The following is a 23,725-nucleotide window of genomic DNA, read 5'->3' as shown; positions in this document are numbered from 1 at the left end:
GGGGCTTCCCTTGGAGTTTTCCTGAGCTGTTTCCCCTGGATTTTGCCAGGAATTGATGAGAAGGGAGCTTGGCTCCGACCCGCCGCTGGCGCCTGGAAGATCCTCCCTCCTCCCGAGGGTCCGTGGGGACCTGAGCAGGGGCCGATGGGCCACATCCTGCCTTCTGAGCGCTTCCCCAGGAAGGGAGGCCTAATGTAAGCTGGCCAGAGTGGCTCGGACGGAAACTGCCCTGCAGTGGGGGGCTCATCAGCTGCGGCTGACTTCACGTCAGGCCCAGGCCGGCGGGGGCTGGAGCGTCCTGGGGGGCCGGCCGCTGCCCAACCCGGAGCCTTCCTGCTCCGAAGCAGTCGTCTGGTCCCAGGCAGGCTGAGGAAGGGCTCCGGAGTCTAGTTCTTTTCCTCTGAACCGAGAGGAGGTTGGGTGAGACATCAGGGCCCCATTTTAATGTCCACAGCAGAGAACGTCTCTGCCTCGGCCTGTGAGGGGCAGGGTAGGACCCTTCATCACCCGAGGTGAGGCAGGCGGGCACCAGGGGCTCGGGCGCTCATTGGGCATTCTGGGGGTTGGATTCTTTGGCTCACTTGCGTGAGGGTGAGAAGAGGAAGGGCGGCCAGAGCCAGTTGACTGGAGTCCAGCTGGAAGAGGCCATATTCCCAGCCTGGACCTCCTTGAGGATCTGAGCCCGGGGCACAGGAGGTCTGGGTGCCATGGGGCAGACTTTGCTTCTTTCATCCCTGGAGGCAGGGGCTGCAGAGCGGCATATCCTACGGGGGCCTCAGTGTGGGACACGAGGGGCCCGCCCTCTGCCCGGGCTTCTGGGGGTGCGGGCTCCTCTCTGTCCAGCCCCCCCTTCTGTTCTCCTGGATGGCTGCAAGGGTGGGCGGAGGCTGGCGAGACACCGAGCCAAGCTCCGGTCCCTTGCGTCTCACTTCCCTCCCTAGAGGCGTCGATCGCCCCGGAAGGAGAGGAGACTTTGGGTGCCGAGGGATGGGGCTCCCAAGTCCAGCTGCTCTCCCTGGTGATCGCCAGCAGGCATGGAAGCGAGCGGGCAGCTCGGGAGCTCGCCGACTGTCCAGCTCCAAGGAGCTTCCCAACGTGCCTTTCAGACTTGACCCAACTTGTTGTCTGGCCTTTCTTGGAACCTCCGTGCTCGGCCCAGGCCTGGGCGCACAGTAGGTGCTGTGCCGGACTTCACCCCTGGCGCGACCGAAGGGCCCAGCCTCTGCCCAAGGAGAGGAGGACGGCGCACTTGTCCACCTGAAGCTGAGGACTCCCACAGAGGGCAGTCCATGGCCCAGAAGGAGCCCATCTGCAGCCACATTTACTCAAAAGTGAATCTGCGTTTTTAGCTCAGAAAATCAGAACAGAGCCGGGCTGCAGACCCGGTCCGGAGTGGGGCACTGAGGCCCCCGGGATGGCCGCAGGCCCGGGCTCTGCTCGCCCGCCTTCCGCTGCAGGAAAGGCCCCCTGGGCCGCGGGGCTCTCACAGAGGGCTTTCCCTCTCCGTGGCGCCCGTTTCTCCTCCTGTCCCCTCCGCCCTTCCCAGTGAGTCATCTCTGCAGACGAGTGGGGAAGGGAGAAGCAGGGCACTCGGCACAACCCACCTGGGCAGCTGGGCCCCAGAGCCTGGAACATGTGCCCATTGTTCCCGCTCGGGCACAGTGGGGGCGGAGGCACTGAGCTCTTCCTCCTCCGGCTGCTGTTTTCTCAGAACTGAAAGAGCTGGGACTGGGGGGAGAGGCATTTTCGAGGTCATTTGTGGAGTTCTGCGCCCGCATTTGACAAAGGAGGCAACTGAGGCTCCGTTGCCGGGTGTCTTGTCCCGGGCCACACGGGTTCCGTTCTCCAGGATGAGGAGTTATGAAGGGGCTGCTATGGGCCAGGCAGGTGCCGTGCCAGGTGCTGTGCCAGGTGCCGTGCCAGGTGCCGGTGGGCCCCTGATGAGAAAGGGCACAGCCTGTGCTCAGGGAAACTACCTCTGTTAGTGGGAAGGCGCAGGTACGCGGATGAGAAAAGCGGGGGCCGTAGGGGCAGGGGAGGGAACCTGAGGAAGCCTTGTCTGGATGCTAGCCCTGAAGCTCCAATGGAGCGGGGATTCTGAGAGGGAGAGGAGAGGGAGAGTCTGGGAAGGAGGCGGGACGGGGCCACAGTAACGCCTCCGGGGCCACATTAACGCCTCTGGGGCTGCGGGACAGATCATACGGCCCAGTTGTGGAGGCCCCTGACAGCCAGGGCTGTTCCGTAGAGCTGCGGTTTGGGGGGGGACCCGGCTCTGTCCTCCCTGCTCGGGCACTTCCCACCTGGGCTCCCTGCAGCCCCAGAAAGCTCCTGGGCAGGTTCAGCTCAGCCCGGCCTGTTTCAGTCACGTGAGCCAGATCCTAATCTCTAATCACTGGGTTTATTTACTCCCAGAGCAGCCCTTGGTTCAGTGTGTTCCAGGCTTATGAAACCTGATAGTTTGGGATAAGGAAGAGGTTTGTCTCCCCCCCCCCCCCGCCCCCCGCCTGGCCAAACACAAGGAGGCTTTTCCTGGACTTTCAGGCAGGGACGCACCAGACCAAGAGGGCCCGTTGAGGGGAGCCCGGCTGGAGGGGTCCGGACCAGGGATCCAGGAAGGAGGCCAGGCCACTGCTTCCTGCCCCGCAGGGGCCTTATCGCAGTCTGACGGCCACAGGGCTGGGCAGGAGAGAAACTCTCCGGAAAGGGCATCTTGCTGTAGGGACACTGGCCAAGGCCGCGCTCTGGTGGCACCTGGCAGCTCTGCGCCCTCTTCAAGGTCAGGGTGGCCGGCCGGGCTCGGCTCCATTCTCAGCTTCTGTGCCTGACCCAGGGGCGTAAATGCACGAGAATGGGGAAGGGCCCCGTTTCTGTGGCTGAGTCTCCTACCCTCTGCCCGTCAGCCGTGTCACCATAGCGACAAACCATCGTCAGCTGGGTGGTGCAGTGGGTAGGGCCCTGGCCCGAGGGCAGGAGGAACTTGGACGTGGGACACTTCCTAGCTGTGTGACCCCAAGCAGGTCCCTCGGCCCCAGTTGCCTTGTCCAGAAAACCCCAGCCAGCCATCGGTTGGTGGCATGGGGCCGTGGGTCTCACAGGTTTGGGCGTGGGAGGACCCAAGTTCCGATCCCCACGTCAGCACGTGTGTGATGGCAGAAAATCCCCTCTAATCTCTGCCCCAGCTTCCTCCTCCTTGAAGTCAGATGCTCTCCCCCAGTTCCAGGTGGGGGTGCTGGGTTAACAGTCAGTCAGCAGGTAATTCACTGGGCTCGAGGAGAAAGGCAGACACCAGCCTCTGGTCACGTGGAGGTTCTGGTCCAGTGGAGCAGGTGAAAAGGACACAGACACGTCCGAGAAGGTCCAGGCAGTGTCAGAACGAAGGTCATTCCGTGACTCACGGAAAGGCCTGAGAATTGGGCCTGGGAAAGTCTTCCTGCCAAAGGCGAGGCTGGAGCTGAGTCTAGAATAGAGCCAGTGGGAGAGGAAAGGATTCTGGTCACGGGAGACAATCACAGCTTACGGGGTGGGAGGGAACTCCGACGAGACCGGAAGGGTCTGAGGGCGCGTGACACAGCAATGGCACATCGCCCATTGGGCTCCCTCCTGCAAAGTCTTTCCGGAGCTTTGGCGTCTTGGAAGCCGGGGCTCACACCTGGGGGACGCCCTTGCGCCTCCGTCGCCCCTCGCTGCTCCATCTCCGCACCCTGCCCAGGCTGCTGCCCATGTGTTGGGTGGCGAGAGCCCTGGCCATTCTTGTTTCCCTCTGTTGTGCCCTAAGGCTATTTTGCGAATGAAGTGGACCCGATGGGTTTGTTCCTGTTTCTTTTCATCCACAGACATTTGATAAGGTGTCTGCTCTGGGTCAGGGAGACCTTACCGGAGCTTCTTGGCTAGTAGCTCCAGAGCTTCCGTGGGCAAGTCGTGGCCCAGGCCGCTGTCCTGCCCGCTTCCCTCAGCTTTGGCGCTCCCTCCGGACACTGGTTGGGGGCGATGTAGGAGAAAAGGTGGCAGGTGAGGCGTGGGAGGGGAAGGGGCTCGGATTTCTCCCACTGCCACCGCTGCAGTCTCTGTTCCTGTGCCTGGAAGCCCGCTATGGGTGGGCGTTAGTGCCCTTTGCTGTCACTGGGAGAGGAATTAGGCTTCGCAGCTGTCAGAGAAAGGCCCCGAGGAGGAGGCTGGCCAGGAAAGAGTCAGAAGCCTGTGGTACCGAGGCTCCTGGCTGAGCCGTGTCGGTGCAGCCCCTCGATCCCCCCCATCTCCACAGGGTTATGTGACAATGTGCAAACGGCCGGCCTCTCACGCGCTCTGCAGCCACTCTGTCCTTCCTGAAGCCCGGCAGCAGGAGGAACGCCCAGGGTTCCCAGGCCGCCCCAGTGGTAGCTGGGGCTGGGGACGCTCCATCTGGGCCCAGAGATCTCTGCCTCAGTTCCCTTATGTTACAAATGGAGACAATATTAGCATTTGTTTCTCGGGGCTGTAAAGGCGGTTTCTGTAGGATGCTCTGTCAGCCTTAGAGGGCGGTGGAAATGGCAGCCGCTCGTGTGCCTGATGCTTCCCTCTTGCTTTTCCCAGAGTTCTGAGTCCTGGAAGAGCCGCTGCTCGGCGGACGCCCTTCATGCTCATTGCTGAGGGGAGCTTTGCCCATGGATCGAAATCACTGATTATGACTGGCTGGACTGGTGGGATGCGGACGCGGTGGGGGGGGGGATTTCTGGGGAGTGGGCGGCCCGTGGGGCCAAGCCAGGGCTTCCTGGGGCCCTCCCTCCCTTCCCCAGAGATCTGGCCACGGGGGTGTCTGCTCTCCTCCCTCCCCCCCATCCCCTGGGGTTGCCTTTGTTGGTGTTTAAGGCCGGGTGTGTGCGCTTTTTATGCAGGTTTTTCTAGGGAAGTAGCAAGAGCCCTGGGGCCTGAAGCTGGGCACCCTCCTCCCCCCAAAGTTCCTCTGGTTCCGGTGCTTTCCTGCTCCTGATCCCTATCTTGCCTGCGGGCTCTCCCACTGCTTCCCCCACAGCAGGAACTGTCATGTGCCCTTTTTGGAGGAGGGATGGGTAACCCTAAGGGCCTGGTACACACTAGGTGTTTAATAAAGTTGACTGCTCTAGGGGCAGCTGGGGGTGCAGTGATAGAGCACCAGCCCTGAAGTCAGGAGGACCCGAGTTCAAATCTGGCCTCAGACACTGAACACATCCTGCCTATGTGACCTTGGGCAAGTCCCTTAATCCCAATTGCTTCAGCAAAAAATAAAATCAAGTTTTTCTATTATATATTATTTATTATATATATTATTATATGTATATTATATACTATATATTTTTTATTATAGCCCCTGTAGCTTGGGGGATGCTTGGGGGACAGGACTGGTTCAGACGCCCTCCTCTCCCCCGAGCAGCCCCAGCCAAGGTTGGGTTTTGTGTGGAGGCTCCCTCTGCCCCCGTGGAGGAGGCTGCCAGAGCAGCATCTCCAGACCGTCTGCCCATCGCCCTGGGATTCCTGGGCCTGGAAGGCCCAGGGGGGCAACTGCACTCAGTCCCTGGAAACCCGGACAGACAAAAGAGATTAGAAAGGGAGATAGAGTGGAGATGATCAGGGGCGAGAGCTCTGGCTTTGAAGAGGCTGCCTGTGGCAGGAGGGGTTCTGGTTGGGACCTGAAGGAAACCAGAGGTGAGGCGGGCGGGTCCCAGGCGTGGGGCGCCGCCATTGTCAGTGCACAAGTTGGGAACCGCCAAGAGGCCAGAACAGCCGGCTTCCTCCCGGGTATTTGGGTCACGGGGAGGGGGTGGGGCAGCGGTAAGATGTGACCCTGGGTGGGAGCGGCGGGCTGAGAGCACTTTTTGTGCCTTGTTTCTGCCATCTTGGCTCCCGCTCTTCTCGCCGCCTGTTCTAAAAGCTCATCCTGGTCTCTGGGGGCCACCCGGCCTCCGAATCCTCGCTCTGACGGCTCCTAGTGCAGCGCGTTTCTGTCCATGGAACCCACGGGGCCCTGGGTCCCTCTGAGGATGAGCGGCTTCCTTCCTTCCCCGGCCGAGCTCCATCCTCGGGCATTCGGGGCTCAGCAAACGCTCGATGATTAAGTGAATCCTGCCTTAATCTGAAGACCGGCTGCAAGGACACCTCGGATCTTGACTGTCGCTTGGCAGTGGACTGAAGACTTCTTGGGGATGAGGCCCTGACGGCCCTGGGGCCCTGGGAGAGACGCCCGCTGGGGAGGCAGGAGATAAAAAGGGGGAGGCTCGTCGCGGAGCTTGTCTCGCTTCCCTTGGAGGGGGAGGTCCTCCGGCCGCCACTGAGGGCCAGCTGGATGCTCGCTTTCCCTGGGGACTGTGGGAGAAGCGAGGGACCCCGTCGCGTTCTCAGAAGGGGGGCCGGGAGCCCCGTGGCTGCCACTGGCAGGAGCGCACCAGCTCCCAGGCTCCTTCACTGCCAGCTGAACCATCCGATAATTGACCCCGATCTCTGCCGAGCGTCTCAAGGCGAGGCCCGAGTCCCTTTGAGGTCAATTACTGGGTATCCAGTCCCACAATTAGAGTGTTTATAGTCAGAGGTTTTGTGTTTCCTGGGTCCTCCGGCATGGTCTGAGCACAACAGACTCATTACGGCAGCCTGGGGAGACACGGCTGCCCGGGGTTAACGATGGGCTGGGCTTGGCCCAGGCGGCTAACGGGATGGGGCTCTCTGGCCTCCGGCGTGGGGCAGCTGCCGGGGCAGCTGCTGAGCCCGCTGCCTGTCCCTGGGAGCGGGGGCCCCGTCAGGGCCGGCTCCAGGACAGACTGGCCCGGTTTTAGTGCCTTACTGGTCCCCGAGTCACAGAGCAGGTGCTGGGATGCTCCACCCCCGGACTTCCCTCTCCCAGGTGCACATCTGGGCCAAAGTGGAGGGGCCGTGGAGCCCCCAGGTCAGGGCCCGCTGTGTTTTTAGCATTTGTTGACTATTAGCCTGTGCTAGAAGCTTGTCTGCCCCAAGGGCGGGCACGGATCAGCTGCCCAGGAATTGTGGGATGGGTCTGTGGCTGTAAAGGGAAGTGCCTCAGCCTTGGGATCCGTGAGACCCGTAGCTCCTAACTAACCTTCAGCCACGGTTTCCCATCTGGGAAATGGGCTGAGAATAACAATAACGTTCATTCAGGCAGAACTTTCAGGTTCACGGAGCACTTGACCAGCTCCTCACTGGATCTTTGTCCCCGCCGCTGCCCTTTGTGTTATTATCATCCCCATTTTCTCTGCTGTCATAAAGCTGCTTGTAAAACCTGCCCCATGGAGGGTGAGGAACTGGAAGTGAATCTGGGCCCAGGTTTGGGGCCTGCACCCAGCAGCCCCTTCCCTGGCACAGTCCCCCCCGCTCGCAGGCACCTTTCCCTGGGATGACTGAAAACTTCTGCCGCTTTCTCGCTGTGGCATTTTAATTTTCTTAAGCTAAGGTTCCTCCCACGTTTGTTTTGTGTGCTGCCTGCCCTGAGGGATCATGGGTACTTCCCAGCATCCCTTGCCTGACATTTATTATTCCCTTACTAAGCCTTATTTAATTTAAATATTGATTCTTTTAAAAACGATTGGGAAGTTCTTACCGATGCTTTAAACCACCCCCCCCCCAAAGATGCATCCCAGGGAAAGCCTCCCTCCCACTTTTGGTGTCTTAAATCCCTGACACTTCAGAGTGTGGGTCCTGTGTAGAAATGGCTCCTCCCGCTGCCCGGTCTCCTTGCCTGGCGGATTGCCATTGGGGAGGGGTCAGTGGCAGCACAGAGATGAGGAGGGTCCCAGGAAGACCTGAGCTGGAGCAGTCATGGCGAAGCCTCTGGGCCGGGGCGTCCCCATCACAAATGGGCCAGGGATGGCAACGTGGGAGGGGAGGGGACTACCTCATCTTACCCGGCTTCAATGCTGGCTTCAGGTGGGCGTGTAAATCACTGGGACAGCTGGCTTTATTTCTGGGTAAACTGAGGGATGGGCCAACCAGGCCGCTTTCCAGTGCAGGTGGAAGGGGGAGGAGGTCCTATCTCCTCAGGCAATAGTCTGCCGTATGTGGGGGAAGCAGGGGACTCGTGAGAGGGGGATAGGTTTGGAGGCAGGGCCCAGTTTTCAAATCCTGACTGCCCTTTCCCCCATTGTAGGACAAACCCCCCCTTATTTCGGGCATAAGAAGAGAGGGTCGGACTTGAAGGCCCCTCTGGTCCTTTTGGGGAGGGGGGTCTGTATTTCACAATCTGACTTTAGATAATGGGTGAGTGTGTGTATGGGGGGGGCAGCAAGGAAAAGACCACACTGGGAACCTCCCGAAGCCCTTGGCAGGGCAGGGCAGAGCCCCCTGGGGTCCAGACTCCAAGGCACAGACTTGGGAGTGAGAACAGCCTGGTGTGAGGGACGGCGTGAGGCCGGTCGGTTTGGTTCTGGCATCCAGTAGCCAAGGGGAGTGATGGGAAGCCAGCTGGGAAGGAGGCGGTGCCAGCGCCCTGGGGCCTTCCCGTCATCTGATGTTCGGGAGAGCTTGGAAGTCAATGTTGCAAAATGAAACAGGAAAATGGCCCAGGTGCTCGGCAGCTGGCAAAGGTGTGTAACCAAATGTGTCCTCACCTGAGAAAAGAGGAAGGAGGCTTTTGGGGGCGCCTGGAACCCTGGCTCTAAGCCTGTGGCCGGGCTGTACCCCTCTGGCTTTGGGTCAGTCACTTCTTGGGGGGGGAAGAGAAAGGATCGGATTAAATACCCTGAGGCCCCTCCCTGCTCCGATTCTCTTGGGGAGCCTCAGGTTCCCCCTGGGCGGGGTGGAGGAACTTGGGGGTTCTGTCGCCCCAGAGTTCTCCTGGTTCCAAGTTCTGCCCTCCTGGACTAGGGAACAGTCTTCAGGAGTTTCTCTGGCCAAGCAGTCTGTTACCCTGTAGCCAGTGTGGCTTCCCGGCTGTTCAGTTATTAGTCACCTACTGTGTACAGGGAAGCAGCCTGGAATTGTGGCAGACAGAAAGCCAGGTCGGAAGTGGGGCTGGACAGGCCGGGACAAGTGAGACTTCCCCAGTCTCAGAACCTCTCAAAGGCTCCAGGCGGCATTAAAACGGGCTGCCTCGTGGAGGGCCCTTGCTTGGGTGGTCACAGGCCTGCTCCTCTCCCTACTGTGTGCCAGGCTGGGCACGGTGACACAGGTGTGGCCTGCCCTTGGGTCCCTCGGAGGCTGTGACCCTACTAGCCCGAGCCCCCTCTGGGTCTGTTTTCCTGACACTTTGCACAATACCTGGCACATAGTAGGTGCTTAATAAAGCTTGCTGAATTGTCCCCGGTCAGAGACCGCATGGGACAAGGGCAGAACTTAGACCCCCACAGTTGTGGTTGGGAGGCTTGTTCTGGACTACAGCTGAGCGGTATCGGGGCACTAGTCCTTTTTCCCTAAGCATTTATCTAGTGCCTACTACATACATACAACCCCCTGAGCTAAGTGTTGGGCATTTGTAGGGACACATTAAGATCCCTCTGAGGCTTCACCCCGCCCCCTCCCCGCCCAGTTTAAACTCCTTGCTGACCCTGATTATCTCCTCCCCAGTAAAGTATCTAGTTTAGTGCCAGAATAATAATTGGTGGTTAATAAACGCCTTTGCTTGGTTGATTGCTGATTGATTTATTGAGCTGTGGGCCTCTTTCTGGATACTTAGACACCCCCTCCTCCCTCCCCAGAAAACCCAACTCCCTGCCTTCAGGGAGCTTCTGTAGGGGAACTTCCCTCGCTCAGGCAAGCCGGCTTCTCTTTCCTGGAGACTTGGCCACGTAAGGGCTTTTTGTTTTCTAAGGCTTTCCCCCAAAGGAGCCTGGCCGTGGAGCCCTGGTACTGCAGGGCTGCTTTTCTCAGGCTTGGAAAAGGAAAATATGAAAGGCCGTCTCCTCCTTTTTAGCCCTTCTAAGATAAAATCTGGCCCACTGGGTGTCACTGACAAGGCGAGCTGCCGGGAAGCCCCCCTGGGTCCTCTAGGCCATTCTGGCTCCAGGGGGGGCCCCGCTGGGGTCCTCTAGGCCATTCTGGCCCGGGAGGGGCCCTGCTTTAAGGTCACTGCTGCACCATGAGGAGACATTGAGGCCGGCCCATCTGTCCTCTGAGAGGATCTGGCCTCTCCCTCTCCGTCACTAACGACAGCCCTACCATTCTGTCTCTATTAGATCCCATAAGGCCTTAGTGGCCTGGGACCGTGCCCTGTCCCTTTAAGCGTTGCTCCTGAGGCAGGCATTTTGTTTCACTTCTTTCAGCTTTCCGATGTGTCCACATAGCAGTGGGACCGTGGGCCGCAGGGGCAAAGTTCACGGGGCTCGGGGGGGGGGGGGGGGAATTAGTAACCGGCCCCGGGGGGGGAGTAATTAGTAACCTGCCCCGGGAGGGTGCGTGTCCCGGAGCCCAGAGGATCCCAAGCCTTTTGCTCCCTGCCGGGTATCACGAGGCGGCTTAGAGTAGGTGATTACCTGAGGGGTCAGCGCGTGTCTGGAACTATATTGGGTTTCTTTGGGTCGCCCTGGTGGCCAATGGCCTTTGGCAGGAGAAGCGGGGCCTGTGGGGCCAGAAGGGTCTGAGGTCAGGGCAGGGCAGGGCCCGAAGTCTCAAAGCGAGTCTGTCATTCCTCAAAGCCAAGGCTGTGGTTTGGCTCCTTGCCCCTAGTTCTGACCCCCGGGCTTCTGGCTGAACAGCTCTAGCTCAGCTGGTTCCCACAGGAACCTTCCAAGCCCCCTGGACTCTGGTTTTTTTTTTTTTTTTCTGAGGCACTTGGGGTCACGCAGCCAGGAACTGTTAAGTGTCTGAGGCCAGATTTGAACTCGGGTCCTCCTGACTTCAAGTCCTGCCCTCCGAACTCTGATTTTGGTTCCTACACGGACGCGGCTCTTGCCCCTTCATACACCTTCTTCCGCGGTTATTTCTCTGTGCTCTGCACGGGCTCCCTTTTAGACTTTGAGCTGTGAGGGTCCCCGGCCAGCGCTCCGAGGCCGTCATTGTCCTGGATGGGCTGAGTCCAGGACACTTGAGCTGGGCAGGAGCCCACTGAGCGGGCAGGAGCGTGGGCCCGCGGGGCATTTTGGGGGGGGAGGATAACTCCTGGGCTTCACTGACCGGCCACAGCCAGCTCCGGATCTGCCCTCCGGCTCCCCTCCTAACCACTGACCGTCCTACCTCCAGTCCTAGCCTTCGGACCCAGAGGATCATAAATGCAGGCCTGGAAGGGGCCTAGAGAGGAGTCCAGAGGGGGAAGGGTCACTGAGCCAGCGTTTCAGCCCTAAAAACATCCCCCTTCCTCCGTCTTAGAGAAGAAAAGGACTGGGACTGCTGGGAAGCTTGCTTTTCTGCCCAGCCTAATTTCACATCTTTCCTCCCAATTCCGAGTCCATTTTTTCCTTTTAATTATTATTATTTTTTATTTTGTTTTATTATTTTTTTCCCCAAGCCCGCCTTTTTTTGCCTCCATCTCCCCAGCCCTTGGCTTGGGCCAATACTGGCTTCATCGGCGCCCCGACCTTGTCACGGTGTCAAAGCCCATTGACGGAAGACTCCGGTCCCCTCCCCGCCATGGTGCCTTCAGGCTCTAGTTCCAGGATGCGAAGGACGGGATGGACACAACAGGACGGCCGTTCTTCCCGGGTCCCCACGTTGTTTTACTTCTGAGAAATGATTTGCATCCTCCAGCCTTGGAACCCTTCGGGGCCAGGAATTCTGGCCCCTGTTACCTCCCGCCTCTTAATAAAGGCTGCGGCTCACACTCACACCTGCCTCCTGTTCCTGTGCCGACCTCCCCGAAGCAGCAGAATGATTTGTGGCCTTGCACTTTGTTCAAGAAAGTGTCACCGGGACGCAGGGTTCTCTGGGAAGTCGCCAAAGTCTGTCGGGCCCTCAGCTCCTCCGGCACAACCGTTAAATCCGTGACTTGGAGAGGGCCTGAGTAGGTGCTTTAAAAGGCTTGCTGACTGATCTTTATCTGCATTAAGGGAATGGAGCAGGGGAGGTGACAGAGACCCTTGGGCTGGGTCCTGGTCCCACGGGGCCCTCGGGTAACTCTGGGAGGAAAGCGAGACGCTGCAAAAGGCCCGGGCCTGGGTCCTGCCCGCAGGGAGTGCACTTCTAACGGAGGGGCCGGCAGTGAGCTAGGGGATGCATAAGACTTGTACTTTGTGAGATGTTTCATCTCAGTGGGAAAAGGGGAAGGGGCTGAGGAAGGATCAGCTACGATCTCCATCCAGGCCGGTTTGAGTGATTGGGGGCTAAGCCAGGATGGGGAGGGGGAGCATTCGGGGCAGAGCGGCCCGTCCCCTCCCAGCTCACCTCTGGGTCTCAGACCTCCTTCTGAGGCTTCTGTACCGGAGCTGTCCAGAACAAGGGGGTGCAGTGGATAGAGCTGTAGGTCTGGAGTTAGTTCAGATCCAACCTAAGATACTTTCTAGTGGTGTGATCCTGGCAAGTCACTCTGTCTACCTCAGTTTTCTCAGTTGTAAAGTGGGAGGAATATCATAACCCCTCCTTCCTAGGATCAAATGAGATAAAGTAGATGTGATGTAACTCTTAGCTATTATTCATTCCTATCTGTTCCTAAAAAAATGTAGCATTCACTTCTTTGTTTTTTTAAGGAAAATAGCCTCTAAACCTTTGGACTTATTTTATCTTGGGAAATTGTTAAAAAAGACAATAGGGAGAGACGGAATAGATCAGAGGTGACCTCGGACCCAGAGGCCGCTCCTAGCAGACCATTTTGCCTCCCAGCAAGTCCTGGACCGGTCCTCGGTGTCCGAGAGGAGAGACCCGTGTGCTGTGGTGGAAGGAAACCTCCAGCCCCATGAAATCATTGGTCTGGATTGACAGAGGAAAAGAAAAGAGTCTTTGGCTGATGGGTGATTGGCTATTTCAGTCTATACATTGTAGACAGCTGCCCTCTCTTTTGTAGCTGTTCCTACAGAATCTGGGGACGTTCCCCTCAATAATAAACCTCAGGTTACATGGAGATGAGGCCACAGAGACTTTAGGCCGTTATTAGCACCAAATATCAGAGATCCGAGAGCTCCATTCTTTCTGTTTTATTTGAATAATTTTTTATTAATATTGGCATTTTCTGTCAGCATTTCCTTTCCCTTCTCAGAGACATCCTATGTTTATATTTTTAATTTAAGAACAAAAGGAATAAGAGGGGGAAGTGAGCTCAGAACGGATCGATCTGTCTTACAAATCGGAAACTAAGGAAGATTTTAAGTTTGCAGGGTTGCCCCTGCCTCTCCGAGGGAGCGGCGGGGGCCAGCTCGGCGTATTCTCTGGGGCTGTGCTTGTTCTGCTAGTTCTGCAGCCTTCATTCTCCGGGGGATGGGTCTCCCACTTATCCTGTGGATGTAGAATGGCTTTGTCACCAACTGCTTCATCCCCTTATCAGTTTGTGCAACTCTTTCTTTCTCCATATTCGTGACCTTCATTTCTTTGTTTATCCTTGAGTCATCACAGTTATATCCTACTCTCTGGGACCCCGTTGGGGTCTTCTTGGCAGAGACACTGGCCTGGGTTGCATTTTCCTTCCCTAGTTCATTTTACAGATGAGGAGGCAGAGACACAAAGTTACTGAGGCTGGATTTGAATTCAGGTTATCCTGACTCCAGGCGCTCTATCCTCTGGGCCCTGACATGTCTATGTACCTCAATTTGTTTAGCCATTCCCTGGCCCGTGGCCATCCATTTTGCATCTTTGCTCCCACAAAAAGTGCTGCTGTAAGTATTTCAATGTAGAAGGAGCCTTTCTTTTTATCAATGACCTACTTGGGATATCAGTGACCTCTCTATAGTCAGATGGTGTGGACATTTCAGCCCCTTTATTCACATAGTTATTAAGATCTATGCTACCACGTGAAGGGATTGGTGGTTCCCCCCAAGGTTTTAGGAGTCAGCAAATGGCAGGGCTCAGAGGACCCAGGGACTCCAGTCTTTGGACCAAGAAACGGGAACTCCAAAGGGCAAATGCGACTGGTCAAATCCCACCACTGACGGGGAAGAATCTGGACTCGATTCGAGGCCGGGCCAGCCAGATCCCATGTCCGGTGTTTCCTTTGCACCCCAGCGGGGGCTCTGGGTCACACTGCCGCTGGCCTATTTTGGGCTCCTGAATAATGTGTTTTCAAATTCATTTTGAGATCACATCATGTAGTGTTTAAATCTCTGCGAGGAGACGGCAGCCCGGCTCCCGTCTATTTATCATCTCGGGGAATGATAGTGTAAGAGGAACATGGCATTTTTTTAGTTCCCATCTATGAAATGTAAATTAATACTAATATCTCCATTTCTTAGCGACTGTGTAGACATTGACTAAAAAATATAGAAAGTAAAATAAAAAAACTCCACAGCATTTTATCATGTTGGGATTTTCTGCAGTGTTTAGGGTGGAGTGAGCACTGGATAAAATTCTTTTTCATTCTTTTTTTGTTCATCCAATATAGATGGTTATAGAGATAGATACTGTGGAGGGGGGTGTTTAAATTAAAAAATAAATCCAAATCCTGGGAAATGTTTTCTGCCTCAGCAGTTCTTATCTGGAAAGTCTGATTTATAAATAGAAAAGAACTTTAGGGGTTGGGCTGAAGAAAATTCTTTAAAGATAAGAGACTAAATCTAGAAATTCTCTGATGCAATTTATTCGATTACTGGGGGAGCCATTAAAAACCTTTTTTAAAAAGACAGGAGGGAGTGTGGGAGCTTCCTTGAATTGTACAGATCTCAACCCTTATATAACGCAGCGTATACCGTTTCTTATTTGCTTTTTGGTTCCAGAGGTAAAGTGATACAGCCATGGGCACTTCATGAAACCTGGAAGTCTCAGAGGCTCTTTAAAATCAGCACAACAGGATAACTTGTACTGAATCCAGTAGTATGGGTTGTAAGGCTAAAACAAGATAATATTTTATATATTACATATATATATATATTTATATATATATTTATGTGTGTGTATATTATATGTACTGATTTCTTCTGCTATTCTCAGTATTGCAAATGGTTTCGCAATTCTGAGCTTTTGATGTGACAACATTTATTAAAAATGTTTTTTACACTTTGATTTTTACAAGTCAATGTTGCATCTGGAGACTGTAGGCAAGTAATGTGGGTGGATGTTATTGACTGAGAGATAGTGGAGTATCAAGCCCAAGGCCAGGAAGACCTGGTTAAATGTAGCCTCGGACATCCCAGCAAGTCCACTAACCTATTTTGGTTTTCTTGTGAAATGAGGATAAGATCAATACCTATTTCCCTAAGCTATGAAGGTCAAATGAGTTAATATTTATAAAGCACTCAGCCACAAAGCCTAGCATATCCGGGGGCAGCTAAGGCAGCCGTCCATGCATCGGTTTAATTTCTTTTTCTCATTCTCAATATTATGAATTTTTTTTTCCTTTCTCTCAATTTTAGAGATTATTTGTTATTGGGGCGCTGACAATTGTTGCCATTTTTTGTTCTTAAATCTCTGAGGATCCGTGTCTCGTCCAAGTGGTTGTGGGCAACAGGCTTGTCTGTGTGGAGAGTTGAGTTAGTTTGGGGTTTGCATTTCCTAGACTGGAAGTTTGTTGACCACAAACTTCTGGTGCCGAATAGATGCAGAATTTGCACTGTTTCAATGCGTGCTCTGCGCCGAGCAGTTAATACAGGGAACAAAGGTTTCTTTTTTGGAATTTCTGGGGGCCGGTGACCTTCTCCTGCCCCACCAGCACCGACTCTTCCTCGTCGGGACATTTGCTCCTTATGTGGGTGTTGCTCCTGGAGGGGTTTTGGATTCCAGCTCTGGAATTTGTTCTTTTTGTTTTTTTTGTTTGCTATCGGATGTTCTGAGAACTCCTCTCTCTATCATTATTGTTAATATGCTCCTATCCTGAAACCTTGAACTTGGATTCATTTGGAATAAGTTGTTTTCTAGCGCATTTTAAGTGATTTGATTTCTAACTTAATCGTAAAGTTTTGGGGCTTGGATTTTTGGCTCCTTTAAGATCCAAGTGTGAGCAGGATAAACAAAGAAATAAAAATAATCATGAGATCACATGTGACTGATTAGAAATCAGGATTGTGTAGTTCTCTCCCTGGCCACGTGCCTTGGGGTTAGAACTGCTGTTTTCCAGGGGAGGAGGTGATGGAAGCAGATCCTGTTGTGATATTTGGGAAAGCTGGCACGCAACAGACAGATTCGAGCCAGGGTGGAGATGCGAGCATCTCCTGTTTCTAAGCTCCAATTTCCCAGCCCTTATATCCAAGAAAAACAGGATTTACCAGGAGAAGCCAGAAGCTAGCATGAATCTCACCTTTGCTTCCATCTCTCCATAAGTATCGGTTGATACTTATCTTTCATCTCCTCTTCCCCTATTCAAGATGGAAATTGCCATGAGGTCAGTGATCTCCACCTCCTCCTCTCCATTCCCGTTTTGTCTTTTTTTTTTTTTTTTTTTTTTTTTTACAAATTTTAAACTTAAAATACCAAAGAATGGCCATTTCCATATATAAAGTACAAAGTTAAGCAGCAAAAGGATTGTCCAGGAAATGCAGATTTTCATTATGTACTTATTTTATTTTTTTTTTAGGAGTATAATTTACTTTTATTTTTAAGAATATAGTTTCAAAGCTGTCCTGCTTCTCTGTGCTTCTCTGGCTGTTCTCTTCTGAGCAAATTTTAAATGTCCTTTGAAAAAACAATTGCTACTTTATTTCTATCTCTCCCTGTTTATTAGATAAAAAGAAAGACTTTGTAACGGATAGGGCAGGGGCTTAGTCAGTTTTTGTCTTTGTGTTCCAGAGAGTTTGCCATGTAACAAACAAACAAATAAGTTAAAAAAAAAAAAAATCAATGAAGCTTCATGCCTTAAAAGAATGCCTTGAAAATGAAGGAATATTGGCTTTTCCTTTGTTTTATACTCTGAGGCAACTGCTTTCTGCTAAAGTGCTCTTAGGTTTTGTGAAATTCAGACTGGGGAGGCCATTAATTCAGTGATTTTGGAGGATCTTGGGTAATTGGGAATAAAATAAAGGAAAAGTCCTTCGATGGATAATGGGTAATTGGGAATAAAATAAAGGAAAAGTCCTTCGACGGATAATGATTTTGTTGTGTTGGACACAAGGGTAAGAAAACAGTGTTTCCAAGTGCCAGGAACTAAAGCTTTGAAGTTTTACAAAGATAATCTCCTTTGATTTCATGAATCTTTATCAGGGAAGTTTGATACCAAAAAGATCTTTTTGCTTATTTACCGTAGGTGTGTATTTTGATTTGTGCAGAAACTTTGGTTTCCTGTAATGGAAGTTATTTCTGTTTTATCTTTTGTGATTGCCCCTCTTCCTTGTTTGAGAATACGCCCCTTCCATAGACATGAAAAATATGGGATTTTTTTCTCCTTTCTGGTTTTTTTTTTTTTTTGGCGGTTTGATCTTTAATATTAAAATCATGTATTTCTCCAGAACGGGTTGCGGCGTGTGCTGAAAGGCTTCGGCCTGAGCCCCATTTCTCCAGACTTGTTTCCAGTTTTCCCAGAAAGGTTTATTGCCTTGGCCATTCTTGTGTTTATAATTTATCTCCTTCACTTCATCAAATGCTCATTTGTTGGATTCTCTTGTTTCTGATAATCCCTTGTTCTCTCTCCCCCGCCTCCTCCCTCCCCCTCTTCTTCTCCCCCAGCCTCTCTCCCTTTCTCTCTCCCTCCTCCCTCCCCGGCCCCCCGGCACCCTCCAGGACCAGTGTAGCTAACCCTTGGCTAGTGCTCAAAGCCTTAGGCTTTGGTCAGCTCGCGACTGGCCAGGGGATGAGCCTCTGGGAGTTAGCTGGTCCACAGAGCTGGACTCCTTCTGGGGGCTCGAGCCGGAAATCATCTTGTAGCTCCTGGGCCTGCCAGCTCAGATGCCTAGTGCTGACCTCCTGCCAGGGGAGAAGGACCCCAAGGCAGCCTGGGAGGACTCCCTCCCGGCCTTCAGAGCTTGTGTTCTGGGTGGGAGGCGTGGACACGGGGCTAGCACAGATCGGTGCTCTGGTAATTACAAAGTTAGGAAGGGGAGCACTGATCACTGCAAGGTGGGGGGCACTGACCGCTGGTGGGCGGGATGGGGGTGCTGACCACTGAGGTGGGCAGGATGGGGGTGCTGACTGCCGAGGTGGGGAGGATGGGGGTGCTGACCGTCAAGGTGGGCGGGATGGGGGCGCTGACCACTGCAAGGTGGGGGCGCTGACCGCCGAGGTGGGTGGATGGGGGGCGCTGACCATTGTGGGGCATCTGAGCCCTGCTCTGCTGGGTGTGGAGGATTCCAGGGAGGGCCTGCAAAGGCCGCGCGCCTTTATTTGCACAGCCCCTTAAGGCCTGCAGAAACAAATGTCTGGTTTTATTCTCCCGCTGCCCTGGGAGGCGGGGGCTGCCATTCTCTCTCTGAGGTGAGGACACTGAGGCAGACTGGGCTGGAGTGCCAGGAAGGCTGCGCCTGAACTCGGGCTTCTGCCTGGGCCCTGGGACCGTGGCTCCCCCGGCTCGGCCCCACAGCCTGCTGGTAGGGGCACAGGGCCCGGCCCTGGGGTGAGAGAGAGGCGTGGGGGACAGAGGGCCCCGGACCGTGTGAACGCCCAGCACTCGGGTGTTCTGTCCTGGTGCCCAGGTGCTCCCTTCCCTTTGGCCACGGAAGGTCTTGCCTAATTGGGATAATCATTAAGTTGCAGGCCGGCCTCTGGCCGCTGGTGCTGACCTTTGTTACTATAACTTACACACGCTCAGGTATTTTGCCGGGATGTGGCAGCGGAGCCACCTCCGGCAGAGAGCTTCTACAGCCCGGGCAGGGCGGCCGTTTGTAACGGGGCTTCCTCTGGTCATCTCACCAACCAGAAAGCTGGACGTGTGAGGGCTGGAGGAGCTCGGAGGCTGTTGTGCTGGTCATTGTCCTTATCGTTAGTGAGGAAGTGGAGGCAGGGGGGCGGCCCCCCGGCCCCAACCCCCCTCCAATAGTCCCCCCGGGACGTGTCGGTCACCAGCCCCCTCCTGGTCTCTTCCCTCTCTTTGCCAGTCCTTGTGGCTGCCCCCATTGCTCCGTCCCAGCCAGGGGGAGAGGGGCCAAAGGTGGGAGGGCAGAGGCCAGCAGCTGGCCAGATGAGAGCTGACCAGCTGGAGCTCTTGGCTTGGATCACTTCACTTCCCCCACTGGGGTGGACACTTTCCAGAAATACAACGTGGAAGAAAGTGTCCTGGTGCTCGGGTTATTAACTGTCCAGGTTAATCTGAGGACACTGGGTGATGTCCCTCTGCCACCGCCTCCTCCTTGGGGAGCTCCTGGCTGCTGACAAAGCCTCATCTTCTTTCTCTCTCTGCAGCCCCGTGGGCCCCCTGCCCTCCTGGAGTGCCCGGTGCCCGCGCTAGGAACGCCGGGCCCTGTTAGGGTCGCAGCTGGCCCCCTCAGGGGTGCTGGGCCCCAGGTTGTCCATCAGGAAGTCCGTCTGTCTGGCAGAGCTCCTCGGTCACGGCCAGTGCGGTCTCCTCAGCAGGTCGGAAGCTTCTGCCAGGGCCAGATACTTCTTACCTGCCCCAGCTCTGGCCCAGGCCTGGGAATGATTATTCCCTTCCTGATTGATGTAGAGCGAGTGCTGTCTCCCCCCTCACCCCTTTTCCTCTGGGTGCTCTCTCTCTCGCTCTCTGTCTCTCAGATTCTGCTTCTCTTGGGCTGGGTCTGCAAGCAGGCTTATGAGTTGCCCTGAGTTCAAATCCAGGCCTTCCCCGTGATCTCTGACAAATCACTTTCCCACTCTATCCCCAGCCGGGGCCAAGCAGAGCAGGTCTCTCTCCTACGCGTGACGTCCTTCAGCTACTTGGGACCATCTTGTCTCCCTCGGGTCCTTCCTCCCCATCCCCTTCTCTCAGTTCTCATCACCTGCACCTCTCCCTTCCTCTGGTACAAAATCTCCCCTTGTGGCCCCCATTAACTTTGAGAACAACTGAGTGAATCCAAGCACAGCCTTATTATTATTATCGTCAGACTTACAGGAGCAGCTGCTTTATGGTGAGCTCCTTGGAGGGGGAGCCACGTGCTGGCCACTTTATGGTGGGCTCCTTGGGGGCAACCAGGTGCTGGCCACTTTTCGGTGGGCTTGTTGGGGGGGAGCCACATGCTGGCCACTTTATAGTGGGCTCGTTGTGGGGGAGCCACGTGCTGGCCACTTTATGGTGGGCTCGTTGTGGGGGAGCCACGTGCTGGCCACTTTATGGTGGGCTCCTTGGGGGGGAGCCAGGTGCTGGCCACTTTATGGTGGGCTCGTTGTGGGGGAGCCACGTGCTGGCCACTTTATGGTGGGCTCCTTGGGGGCAACCAGGTGCTGGCCACTTTACGGTGGGCTCGTTGTGGGGGAGCCACATGCTGGCCACTTTATAGTGGGCTCGTTATGGGGGAGCCACGTGCTGGCCACTTTATGGTGGGCTCGTTGTGGGGGAGCCACGTGCTGGCCACTTTATGGTGGGCTCCTTGGGGGGGAGCCAGGTGCTGGCCACTTTTCTGGTCATTGTTGGGTATTGGGCAAGTCCTTTGAGTCTGAGGCACAAATCAAGCTTTTCCTAAATGAAGCACTTCGGTCCGTTTGTGTGTGACCATCGGCAGCTCTCGGACCCTCGCGGTAACAGCCTCTAGGTCCCTCTTGGTCTTGACCAAGTTTTTCAGCGTTTTCACTTGACACCAGATGAGTCTCTAGACGGAGAGTCCCAGAGACCCAGATACAAGCTCGCTCATCGGCTCCGTGACTGACGCTTGGGCCTGCGCCGGCTCCCACACTGATGAGAATGGGGCTGGGCCCAGAGGCTGACTGAGAGGGCGACGCATCTGGTTAAGGGACGTGTTTAAAATCTAGACAAGAATTAGCATTGGGGGGACGCTTCTTACTTCCCGTGTTGGCGAGAGTTACACTGCAGAGAATCTTCTTAATTTTCTTCTGGTTTTCAAGAGTGGCCAGTTTTGCTCCTTGATCGGAAGGATCCCAGATGAACCTTTGTTTCTGTAGTAGGTGGGTTTCTGGATGAGCAGCTTCGCTGACTGAGTTTGCTCCCTGGATTGAGGCTGCCCCCTTTGAGGTTTCCCCGATAGCAGGTGGAGGGGCAGTATGGGATCGCTGGGGACGTTAGGGCCCGACTCTGGGCACAGAAAGGCCCTTCTTGCCGTTCTTCTGATCGCTGTTTGCTGGAGGCACAGGCAATGTCCTCTTGGTATTTTAGTTTGGCCAGTTTCTTTGTTTGGAGCCATTTCTTCCACTTCCTTGAGTGTGGCTGAGCCACTGGAGGTGTCGTTGGAAAGTACCCTGGAGTCAGGAGGCCTCCTTCCTACTCTGCCAGGAACCAGGACCCTTGGGAGCCAGAGGCATTTAAACTCTGACCTTCCTTTCCTCATTTCTCAGGTTTGCAAGGCGTAAAGGAAGGCAAGTCCCCTGATCTCCAAGGCCCTCCCTTCCTGCTCAGAAATGTCAGCTTGCCCAGGATCGCGAGATTTGGAACTTTATTTTATTTATTTCTATTCATTTATTTATTTATTTGCAGAGGCAATTGGGATTAAGTGACTTGCCCAGGGTCACACAGCTACATTTGGAACTTTAAAGAAAGACTTTGGAGAGCATTTAGTTCCACTCCCTCCCATTTTAGAGATGGGGAAACTGAGGTACAGAGAAGGAAAAGGACTAGCTACCTTGAGGGTGCCTCCTGAAATCTCTTGCTTCCTTTATCCTGCACCTACTTGAGACCCTTTTTGATGTCCTCCATTTATTCCCACTTTGTCCACTTGAAATTATCTTTCCTACGTTCCTATGTTGTATATATCTATTTAGGTACCTCTTGTGCCCTCCCTCCAGGATGTAATCTCTTGAGGTGTCGGAGAAGGAGGCCGTAGCTCCAGGGCGGTTTGCCTGTCTGTCCGGCCTTCCTCCATCCTCAGGAGTCCAGGCATTGAACTGTCCAATGCTCAACGCCGGATGCAGAGTGAATATTTAAGAAACGTTCATTGGATTTGCTTCCTCCCCATCCCTGACTCTTCCCCCCCTTCCCCTTCCCACTCTGATCCAAGGTCTGGCTTTTCTTCCCCAGCTACATTTGTATTTATTTAGTTAAACATGTCTTGAGTACATTTTAATCTCGTACCGGGCATACCGTGGAGTTTGGGGACCTACTTAGGGTTTGTTGACTCAGAGTGACGTGACACACCCGAGTTAAGATATGTATTTAATCTAAACCAATGATCTTTTCAAATCTATTTTCACCTTGTTGACTCCAGATGAGAAGAAAAAAATCCTCCCATTCTGAAGTGGATTCTTTTCAATTCTTCAGTGTGATGCTTAATGACGGTTTCTCTATACATACCCATATACCTGGTAGTGCATTTAAAATAGCCATTAAATTTCCATTTAGATTATTACCCTGCCTCTCTTTTGAAATGCCCTATTATTAGTTTTTATTTTCTTTTTCTATAAAATGGAATGAGCAAATCTCATTTAGCACCACGGCTAATTAAAAGTCATTAAGAGCAGTAGCTTGTGGTGTAGATACATTTTTTTCCTGAATGCAAAAAATAAGTCATAAAACGATCTTCGGTATTCCATGCAAAATAAACTCATTTGCCAAAGATTAGTTTATATAGTGATTTTCCCCCAATGCCTAATTGGATGTGGGATGTTATTTTTTACTAAGTTTTTTTCAAAGTTAAAAATGGAATAAAATATAAGACTTTGTGGATGATGTCATGGAGCAAGGCCTCTCATTTTTGCCTTGACAGTAATTTTCTGGAGGGCAGACCCTCCCCACCTCACGCTTGGGCTATTGCAGTAGCTGCTGGGGAGCTTCCCTCCGCTTCTCCCCACTCCAATCCATCCTGCAGTCAGCTGTCAGAGTGTACGTACCTGACTGTGCCGCCCCCCTCCCCCCATTCTTCCTCAGTGAACTCCAGGGCTCCATGTTACCTCCAGGGTCCCATACAACACGCTCTGGTTGGCATCCTTACTCCACAAGCTGCCCCCTCCTCCCTTTCCATCCTTCCTGTAGCTTTGCTCCAAGACCCTCCCCCTCTTGGCTTTGGTCCTTTTCTTTGGAATCCCCCATGTTTAGAATCTCCCTCTTCCTCTGCCCACTTGCCTTCCCGGCTAATAAAATCTCACCAGCAAAAGGAAGTCGGTCCCGGTTCCTGGTTCTTTATGACTTTTCCTCTTTGCCACTTGTCTGTACAGATCTGCTCGTTGACTTTTCCGTCGGGTTGTGGGCTCCTGGAGACTATGCGCGGTCCTTTGCTTCCCTTTGTATCTCCTGCGCTAGGCCCAGTGCCTGGCACATAGTGGGTGCTTCACACATGTTTTATGACTGACCGACCTGACCGAGTCTGTCATTTTAGGAAGGACTTTGCCCTCGAGGTGGCCTGGGACAGCCAGAAGAGCAGAACCTGCTCCCGGGCCCCCTGCAGTCAGGGGAGGCAGGGCCAGCTTGCACAGACAGGCCATGTCCAGGAAGGATGGAAATAATTAAACGAGGGAAGCAAGTTAAATTAGTTAAATTTAATGAATTTAAATAATTAGAAGAGGGAAGTATTGAGTTATGAGGGACCAGGAAAGGCTGTTTTCAAAGGTATGAAGGGCACTGCCATAGGGGACCAGTAAGAACAATATGGTGGACCCTGGTGAGAGGCAATTTTAGGCTTGGTGTCCAGGAAAGCATCCTTACTGCAAAACAAAGGGGGCTGCATGTGGAGAGGAGGGGGCTCCCTCCCCTCCCACTGCAGGAACTCAGGCCAGGCTAGAA

General features: G+C 53.9%; 1 protein-coding gene across 6 annotated transcripts in view; it reads left to right on the top strand.

The window, feature by feature from the left end:
* The window catches only part of SGMS1 (sphingomyelin synthase 1), a 173,799-nt gene that overhangs the window by 131,395 nt on the left and 18,679 nt on the right, over positions 1-23,725 (top strand). The window contains exon 1 of one of the 6 annotated variants that reach the window (XM_031956974.1): positions 15,007-16,342. The exons of the other annotated variants lie outside the window; for them this stretch is intronic. The gene's annotated coding sequence lies outside the window, so the exon portion shown is untranslated. Of the gene's footprint in view, positions 1-15,006; positions 16,343-23,725 lie in introns of those variants that run through there. 6 annotated transcript variants of the gene reach the window in all.

The sequence above is a fragment of the Sarcophilus harrisii genome, chromosome 2 (assembly GCF_902635505.1).
Source record: "Sarcophilus harrisii chromosome 2, mSarHar1.11, whole genome shotgun sequence".
Classification (NCBI taxonomy): domain Eukaryota; kingdom Metazoa; phylum Chordata; class Mammalia; order Dasyuromorphia; family Dasyuridae; genus Sarcophilus; species Sarcophilus harrisii.
The sequence above is the reverse complement of the archived record's forward strand: the minus strand, read 5'-3'. Positions and strand labels throughout refer to the sequence as shown.